Raw genomic sequence first — 9,938 nt, 5'->3', positions numbered from 1 at the left:
TGATATGCAAATAGATGAGGTGACAAAGAATGAAACCAGGGACAGAAAGCAGGCAGAAGCGATGGTGACCTCACAAGGGATATTTTCCCCATCTTGGTGGTTTGGTACCTCATAGATAGGTGGAGAACACATCATCTCTACAAATACAAAGGGTCTGTCCTCAGTCTGTGTATCAGACTGCTGATGTTGTTCTGCATTAAAGCAGCATGTCATCATCACCTGACTTTTCCTTGTTTTCTCTTTCAGTCTGGCTGGTGCTTCTAGGTGAGCTGTTCAGACATTGACCTGTGTGTAGTTAAACAAAGCAACCCGTCTGCAAGGATTTGTGCAAGAAAACAAATGACCGAGCAAACAGAGGACAGAACAGCTGCGGCAGCAGCAAGGACTGAGCCTCACCCTTTAAAGGTTTTTGAGTCTCAGTGCTTCCTATTACAGATGGAGTGGAATTAGGAACCTTGAGTGTGTACTTATGTCCTCACAGGGGAATACCAGAGCAAAAGGAAAACACACAGTTCTTACAGCTCAATTACAATGAGAAAAACACTGACTCTAAAGGCAAGTAATTGTTGTATTTGTTCTTTTATTTTTAAGAGTATTTTGCTATACATGAAAATCGCTCATAGTGAGGGGAAGCAGCTAACTTTCTCACTGGCAGCTAGGCCTCGTGCTGGGGCTGTGCAGGGGAGCAATGCAGAGAACTGCAGCTCAGAAATGAGAGTGAATTCATACATGTCCAGAGCAGTGCCATGGCATGGCCAAGGCCACAGCTGCAGGCAGTGGTCTGTGCTGGGAACTTCTTCCTAGGCTGCCCAAGGATTTGCCTCTTTGAAACAATACTGAAAAAAGTTTTGTGTATAGCTGCACTATAAACAGTTAGAAGTGGAAGCTGGGTCCGTACTGCAAACGTGTGGAAGATGGATCAAGGACACCCAAAGGACACTCACGTGAAGGTGCTACTGCATATATACAAGACTTACCAGAAGCAGAAGGTTACAACCAAGATTATATGTACTTCAGCTTTCTATGAAAAAGAAACTAAATAATCTGGCAGCTTTTCATGTTTGTGATACTTTGGATCATCACACAGTTTTAAAGAAGCTATCAGTCAGAAAGAGAAATGTTCAACCCAACAGGAATTGTTGAATCAGCTTGAGGTTATGATTCCAGCAAGTGGTGGTAGGCTAAAGAACAGACAAAGATCAGAAGTAAATTATAGCTGTATCACAGGACTAGGCAGGATGATGGGCTAAAGCAGCATTCCTAAAAAACATGTCAGAAAAATTCTTAAACTAAGAGAGCAAAAGGAAGCTTGCATGAAATCATACCAGCTTGGAACCTTGGTTCTGCTGTTTCATCACATGTATGTTGTTTGGCTGCATATTTTTGCCTTATTCCTTTGCTCACCTGGTAGAGGGGAAGGAAGAGACTTTCCAGAATATACTGTAAGGTGATGGTTATTGTAAGATATGAGGGTTGCTCTAAAAGCAGTGAGTGCTATTTTATGTTGGCCAACAAAATCAGAGGCAGATGCTGGTGGTATGGCAGTAAGGTTGAACTTTTCCACAGATACTCCATTACATGTTGTTGCCATGTCACAGATGGCAACAGAAGGGCAGCGTGACAAAACAATATCTGACATGGAAGTGCATATGAAGCAAAGGGTCAGACTGAATTCTTCCATGCAGAAAAAATGGCACCCATTGACATGCTTGCTGAACATTTATGGAGTCCAAAGAGTGGATGTGAGCACAGTGCGGCAGGGGGTGGTATTTCAGCAGTGGTGACAGTGACAGTGTGTCACCTCGCTGGTGTTGATTTTTATGAGCACTACATGCAGGCTCTCCTTCATTATGGTTGAGAATTTGCTCTATCAAATAGTGTTATAGTGCTCTTTGTATCCCCTCTGGACGCTTACCTGTATGACCCATTGTAGGGTACCCAGTTTAGCAGGGGGGTTGGACTCAATGATCTCCTGAGGTCCTTTCCAACCCCCGCAACTCTGTGATTCTGTATCTATTGTCATCTCGATGGAAATACATAGAAGGCATTACTTTTGGAGTGACCTACGTAGCTGTAACATCAGATTAACCACAGCAGAGCATCAGACGGCTCTCTGCCCAGTTTTCACAAACTACAGCCTGTTTTCTTCCTGCCCCCTCACAGCGAATGCCTGGAGCCCACTGCCACACCTCAGCACAGCTACCTGCAGCTGCCTGGGCAAGGCGGGACATTCTGGGGGGCATCCTGTGGAAATGCGCGGGGCGGAAAGCGCGGCAGGAAGCACACCAACGGCACCCTGAGTAGAAGCAACCGGCGTTGCTTCAGGCAAACAGGCAGCCCTAAGCTTACCACATCCTGCCGTGAGAAATGAGCACGGAGAGCGACTACCGAAGGAAATAAAAAAACAAAACGTCGCCAGGAGGCTGTGGAGGAGATACTTCAAACGCTTCCAGCTGAGAGAGGCAGGCCCTGCCATTCGGGCTCGGTATAACAGAACCGCACAACGGTTTGCGTCGCAAGGGCTGTCAAAGACCACCGAAGGGCACTGTCCACCTGCCGCCGCCTCCTGAGACCGCGGCGCTTCCGAGCGGCGCCTGCGGAGAGGGCCGCCCCGCCGCTCCCTCAGGCCGCGGCCGCCAGGGGCCGCTGAGCCGCGCGTCCCGATCTGACCCCGCGGCGTGGCGGGGCGGCAGCGGCACCGCCCGCCCCAAACGGGGGCGGCCGCGCGTGGCCGTAGGGCCGCTCCGCCGGCGGCGCGTCGAGGCGGGAAAGAGCGAGCCGAGCGGGCGGAGGTAGGTACGGGCTGGGCCGGGAGCACGGCCGGCGACGCGGGGAGATCCGCCGCTCGTCCTTCCTTCGGCGCGGGCGTTTGGTGCAGCCCGGGGATAAGCGAGATCTGCGCTCCTGCTGCGCGGCGCTTGCGAGGTCAGCGGGGAGGAAGCGAGCCGAGCCCCGAAGCGCGGAGCTGATATTGGCGGGCGGGAGGCAGCGCGCTGCCCCAACAGCAGTGCCCTCAGCGGGCGGTGTTCCTGCACGTTCTGCGCCGTGCTCCGCGTTGCGCCTCCCGCGCTGGCCGGGCTCGGCAGGGAGCCCCGTGTACGCTGGTCCCGGCCACGGTTGACATCGTGGCCTGCAGCTCCACTGCTTTAACTCCGCGGGAGCGATTGCGGGATGGAGGTGAGGGAGGATTTGGGGAGGGGGCAGAGGCTGCCAAACCCAGTTACCTGGCTGCGTGTTCCGCTCCGCTGAGAGCTGCAGCCTCTTCAGTGTGTGCTCTGAGTGCTGAAATAGCGTTTCAATGTGGATTGGGCACTCAAAGTAGGTGCTGACAGCCCTTCTGTTTAAGTGTCTTTCAGATTTATCTGTTAAAATCAGTACTACTATCGTAAAAGAGCATTAAACATTCCTTAAGAAGTGAGGCGCTGGCACAGCTGCCCAGTGAAGCTGTGCTGCCCCATCCCTGGAGGCACTCAGGGCCAGGCTGGATGGGGCCCTGCGCACTGAGCTGGTGGGTGGCCGCCCTGCCCATGGCAGGGGTTGGGACGGGTGTGCTTTGAGGTCCCTTCCAACCCAGATCATTCTGTGACTGAGGAGAATGAGAACTGTCAGGACTGGTACATACAGCATAACCAGATTAGTGCAGAGCTTGTAAAGTGCTGGATTTGTTCTTACTTCAGTGGTCAGCAGCAGATAGGAACTGGTGCTTTTCGTTATTGCCCACCTGCATTTGGATGCATTTGGATGATCTCGGGCTGGATGCTCATGGAGCAGAGGAGCCACCAGGGACACGAGTTGGGCGGTTTCTGGCCCTTTCTGCTGTGATCTGCATATGAAATAACATGCAGGCAGCTAGTAGTTAAAGCTTTACTTTAGAATTCCCAGTAAAAGTACTCGTCTGTTCATTTTTGGAGTTATTTCAAGTCAATCTGTGAGTAGGTGGATAATTCTGCTGTAATGGTGTATGTTTAAAACTGTGATTGCTGGTTTTTAATATTCAGAATTCTTTCAATCTAAGCAGCTGGATTGGCTGCCAGCTTCCAAAGCTGACTTGACCCAGCAACAAGAAGTTTCCACAGAATATACTGAATTCTAAAAATAAAGTGTATTAGATAGAATGTCACAGGTATTGGCAAATTAAAATAGGTGTATAGCAACTCTTTTCTCTCTGGGATCTGGGATTTATGATGCAAATAGTCTGTCATTTCATAATGTCTTGCATGCTAATTGCAGGCTCAGGTTAATCATCACTATATAAGAGTGCATGTCAAATCTTATTTTTCATCCTATGTACAGAGGATAATCTTCTAATAAGCTCTGATCCTCCAGCCACATCCATACAGCAGCACTTTCTTGGGTTGCCCTGCCTCTATCCCAGATCATTTTCCACAAGGTTTCAGTTTCAGCACTTACATGCAAGCAGTAGGGCATTTTTGTCCCATGGGTACGAGGCGTTTCATAGAGATGCCCAGCATTTCTGTGTGTAAAGCAAGATCAGTTTATGCATATTGTAGCTGTAAATGAATATTTATTTTAGGCTGTCTAGTTTTAAAAAAGTATTATTTTTAAGCAGAGGGCACCTCCCAAATGCAAAGTCACTGTTGGCTGGCTTTGTGACTTCAGTTTTGTACACTCATAAGCCACTAAAGACTTAAACTGCTGTGATATTTTTTTTTATAGACCAAAGATCTAGATAACAGCATAAGTAATCTACGTGCTTCTGCAGACTGAGCTGTAGTAAAGCAATATGTTGTTTTTATTTGAAGTTAGCACTTCACATGTTTATATTGAAGTTTCATTTTGTTCAAGCTTAAGCAGTATCCATCTGCTAACATAACCTGCGAAGCAACATGCTTTCCAAAGTAGAAGTGAAGGACTTGGAGAACACTGCAAGAATGCTTTAAGACATCTTCACTGAGTTTCACTGAGTCCTTGCATTCCAGTTTCTCAAACACACTATCTCAAACAAAGTCTTCCAAGCTGCATAACAGTGTCTGCCCAGCTCCGAAAGTGTCTGAGGTGTAGTGCATCTTCCTTCTTGAGCAGGAAGTTCTTAATTGCTTTATCTGGAGCTGCTGTGGTTGAGCATCAAAGCTCTGAGGAGATAAGAAACTGGGACACCTAGGAAGTGTGCTGTAAACACACTGATAGGATCAGTTTTTTAGGTGTTGTTTTGTGTTGTTTTTTTTTTAAACACGGCCTTTCCATAGGTGGCTGGAGGGATGGTAGTTCTGGTGATCAGAACCTGGGATCCTGCTCCCTGTGCCCAAGAGGTTCAAACCCACATCTCCCCCACCTCCACAGTTGTTGCTGGGACTGAAGGAGCCGAGTGGGAGGCAAATTGCTGCTGCAGTGGTTAGCCTGGGCCATCACATGGAAGGTGCTACAAGCTACCACAGCCTGAAGAGGGGAGAACTAGCAGGAACCCAGCTCTTGCAGCACTTGGTATGGTGGCCATGGTGTAGCTTTGTAGGGTGAAGGCTAGTCTGTCACCTCTTAGGTAGGAATTTAGTTCTGTCATACTGACCTCATCCACAGATTGGTGTGGCTACAACCTGACCTGTAACTGTGTTGAAAGTCATCTTCTGCATTCTTTAGCAAAGGGAGAAACACAAAGATATGAGTTTATATCTTCACATGGTCTTTTCACTTCAGTCTTTAAGGCAAAAACCATAGAATCATTAAGAGACCTCTAAGGTCATCTAGTCCAACTGTCAGCCCATCCCCACCATGCCACTAACCACATCCCTGAGTGCCACATCTACATGTCTCTTGATCACCTCCAGGGACAGTGACTCCACCACCTCTCTGGGCAGCCTGTTCCAATGCCTCACCACTTTTATAAAGAAGACATTTTTCCTGATATCCAACCTGAACCTTCCCTGGTGCAACTTAAGGCCATTCCCTCTCATCATTTTGCTGTTATGTGGGAGAAGATGCTGACCCCCACCTCGCCACAACCTCAGACTTGTACTCCAGACCCCCAAAAGTTCGTTGCCCTTCTCTGAACGCACTCCAGAGCCTCAATGTCTTTCTTGTAGTGAGGGACTCAAAACTGAACACAATACTCAAAGTGTGGCCTCACCAATGTTGAGTACAGAGGGATGATCAGTTCCTTGCTCCTGCAGGCTGTGCTATTTCTGGTACAAGCCAGGATGCCATTGGCCTTCTTGGCCACCTCGCCGCACTTCTGGCTTATGTTCTGCTGGCTGTCAACAAGCTCTACCAGATCCTTCTTGTCATCTGACAAGGAGGGGTAAATTCCTCATTCTGTGATACTTCAGATGCTTTGTTTTGCTAGCACTGTATTTCTTTGATTTAGAGAAGGAAAGCACCTGGCTGCTGGGGGAGGTGTGCACAAGAAAGATTGGTGTCTACATTTATTTCAAAGCTCCTTTATTCAAAGAGACACCATGTCTTATTGTTGGCAGTCTCATTTGAAACTGTGAGGATGACTGGCAACCTGCTAGTACTAACTGCCTTGCCAGATCCTATAGCAAAATATTGCCACTGTAAGAGTTGTTTAACTTTATAGACCATTATATTTCTCTTGGAGAAAAGTAAATCAGAAGGATATTGGCTTCTGACACTCCATGATGTGCTGCTTAAAAGGAGAGAGGTCTCAGCTAGAAACAAGCACTGCCAGCTGCTTTACTGCTGCCTGCTCTTCTGGCTCTTAGGATCATTTCTCCTTCAGTGGTACTCCTCCATCTCTTGTTTATTGTAGTGAAAAACCGAGGATGCATAACTGCTTCACGGTGTTTTTAAATGCAAAATACTTTATAACAGGCTTCAGACTAAGGAATGCTTTGCCTTTGGTTCTGGATTCAGTGTTGGTAACACTGTAGGTACATCAGAATGGATTTGTAGTGTCCTTGCAAATATGACTGTTACACCTCATATCTCAGCACCGATCTACTGTAGAATTGAAGTAACTTGCAAGTATTTATCTATATCATGTAGGATGCAAAATCTGTTATCTAAATCTAAGCAAACTGTGTGCCAGCATTTTAGGTATTGTACCTTCTCTGTTTTCTGCTAAAACAAGACACCAGTTGGGCACAGTTCTTATTTTCATGAAGCTACCTTTCCAGCTTGGCAGCTTGGCATCGTGAACATCGGCTGAAATGATAATTTGAATGAGAAGCTGTGTTTGGGAGACTTGGGAGCTTTGCTGTGAGCTGTTGTACTAGAGCGACATTTCTGAATTCCAACAGGAAGATGTGCTGAAGGGGAAGTGCTGCTTAGGGCTACATGTGTTAGATCATGCAGTTACTTGGGTCAGAAGGAACCCTGGGACGTGTCAAGTGCAACTACCTACTGAAAACAGTCAGCACCGAGTTCAGGCAACTTGCTTGGGGTTCCTGGCTGGATTTTGGCTGGATTTTGGCAGGGTTCCTGGCTGGCTGGATTTTGAAAACCTCCAGAAACAGATCCCATGAAGTCTGAGGTTAAAACCCCTATGGCAGGCGCTGCAGCCATTGACCATCCTTGATCTTCCATTCCTTGTATAGTTTCTGCTTAAGTGCAGGAATGTTGCACATACATGTTTAAATGCTGATGTACAGAGTCTGCAGTAGTGTAAGAGGACGACTGTGTATTTAGACCACGATAGTCATAGTTGAGACTTTTTTAGTGGCACCTTAGTGTTAGGTTCTTATGAACTGGGATCACTGTCATGCCCTTAAATGTTTCATACTTTGATAAATAAAGGACTTGAGCATTCAGAAAATAAGTACTTAAGTGCTCTGGAATTTCCAGTTTATGTGTTTTGCTTTAAAATTTGAAGGAATATAGAATAGGAATTTGAGGTAATTTTAAAAAAAAAAGGCTTTTAGATGGGCTTTAACCATACCTTGCAAAAGGAAGATGCATTAAGTCTAGATGTTTGGAAAGGTACCGAAAGCTTCTAAATGGAGAAGTTTCAGAGTAGCTCAGAAATAAGAGCTACCAGGCAAAAACACCCAGGCCGTCCAGTGCCCGAAGAAAAGCACAGCAAGGACCTGTGCTTCCTTGCCACAAAGTAGTAGCAGTGTGCCTTGATTGTATTTTAAATGTTTTCTGTTTGCCTTGGAATCGCTGTGTCTAACAACTTTTCTATCCTTCTGTGTTCAGAGCCCTTATTGGAAACATATGGGGTTTCTCTACAAGGAGACCACAGAGCTGACCCTTAGTAGCATCCCTTGAAAAATCATGTGATACTTGGATCAGTGACAGAGAAAATGAGCAATTACATGGCTCTGTCAGGAGAGCGTGCCTGATGTGCTCATAAATTGTCAAACCTCTTAGTATAAAGTGTTTGTACTGAGAACAAATGGTGCTGCTTCTGATGATGTTTTATATCTTGTGCATGTGTACATAGATATTACATGTAACTCCAAAGGCATGCGCTAAATAGATTTGCTTTTACTTCACTTTTCTTCAGAATTTTTTGGAGGTCGACTGCCTTCTTGGTGCTCTTTTCATGTTAACGAATATGTTACGTGGTGGATGAATAGGATTCTTTATAGAATTATCTAAAACGAAGCACCGATTTATTTGAAAACAAAGGGTTTCTTTAGAGCTAAGTTTAAGCTGGCATTGCCATGAATCCTAGAATTATTCCACATTTAAATGAGAGAACAGTGATGCACTTGTACTTGTGCCTTGAACAGCACAGAGCTGTTGACCAGACTTAGAGGCTGCTAAGCGAATCTTTTTAGGTTCATTTGCTGAAGTTTCCAAGTCTGCTCTTCTCTTCTTAAGCTGATAATGAAAAGCAAAGGTAAAAAGATATTATATCTTGCACTAACCAGTTTATGTGGAAGTATGCAAGTCGCTCTATGGGTGCTTTAAAAAAACCCTTAGAATCCCAAGTGATCTGTAGCGATTTGAATGTGTACTTTTTCTCTGTTTTGGTTTGGGGTGTGTGGGATGTAGTGTATAGCAGCTAAACAATACCTCACTTGTCTACAGAAAAGCTTGGGAAGGAGCAGTGTGAAAGAAGAAAATATTTACAATAGTTTTCTACCCAATTAAAAACAGAAGACAGACTGAAAAGGAGCGAGCTCATCTACCACCCACACCAATTAAAAGTAAGTTTTGCTGCCTGGATTTTGATTTATACATCCAAGACAACGTAAAAAGTAGAAGCTTGACTTAGTCTCACCAATTCAGAAGACCTTCAGATTTATGATCCACTTGGTTTTGGTTATGGCATTTGAGTGTTTGAACACATTTTATTTCAATTGACAGAGGCTATTAGAAACTCATGAACAGCCTTAAAATGCTGCACTTGTAGAGTAGTTCACCAGAATGTGTAATTGATGCCTGTCTTGCAAGTGTAGCTCTGCAACATGTGCTGGCTGGGATCCTCACTTAAGATATTCTCATGTCTGATGCCCTCAGCCCTTCTTCCTGTTTAATTGTCTGGGAATGAAACCAGAATTCTGTAGCTTCTGTCAAGTATTCAAAAGTATCTAGAATTTCTGTGTAAACATTGTAATTGTTGACATTGGAGTTGTTTTTTTCCCGTATTTCATGTGTGTTTGTTTCTGAAGAACTGAAATAGAGGTGGAAGAAGGAATGGCATAGCGCTTGCAGGGTTTTACTCAGAAATAAGAGAGTGAACTTGTCAACACGTGCAAAAAATCAGTTTGATATTTTATGTAGGGGCATCACTTGAAATGACTTGAAATGACCTGAAAGAAACACTATCATCAACCACTCAGTCAAAGTTCTGATAATTATACAGGCAGTCATGCTGTATGTGAAGGGCAGAGGTTAAGAAACCAACCAGTCTTTGATAAGGAATCTGTACATGCTGAATATTTCCACGGGCGCACTGGCAGCCCCTTTGCTACAGAGGGACTGCTTCGTAAGGCACAGAGGCTGGCCTTATGCCTCTGAATATAGAGCTGCTTTTCAATGGCAGTTGCATGCTCTCAGACATATGCACAATT

General features: G+C 45.5%; 1 protein-coding gene across 2 annotated transcripts in view; it reads left to right on the top strand.

Annotated features, from left to right (window-relative positions):
- The first annotated feature begins 2,682 nt into the window (after positions 1-2,682).
- The window catches only part of SGK3 (serum/glucocorticoid regulated kinase family member 3), a 55,631-nt gene continuing 48,375 nt past the window's right edge, over positions 2,683-9,938 (top strand). The window contains exons 1-2 of one of the 2 annotated variants that reach the window (XM_048939212.1): positions 2,692-2,792; positions 8,953-9,071. The gene's annotated coding sequence lies outside the window, so the exon portion shown is untranslated. Of the gene's footprint in view, positions 2,793-8,952; positions 9,072-9,938 lie in introns of both variants that reach the window. The other variant, XM_048939210.1, reaches the window with a different exon arrangement.

This window comes from Lagopus muta, chromosome 3, assembly GCF_023343835.1.
Source record: "Lagopus muta isolate bLagMut1 chromosome 3, bLagMut1 primary, whole genome shotgun sequence".
Taxonomy (NCBI): Eukaryota; Metazoa; Chordata; class Aves; order Galliformes; family Phasianidae; genus Lagopus; species Lagopus muta.
This window is presented reverse-complemented; position numbering and strand designations above follow the sequence as displayed.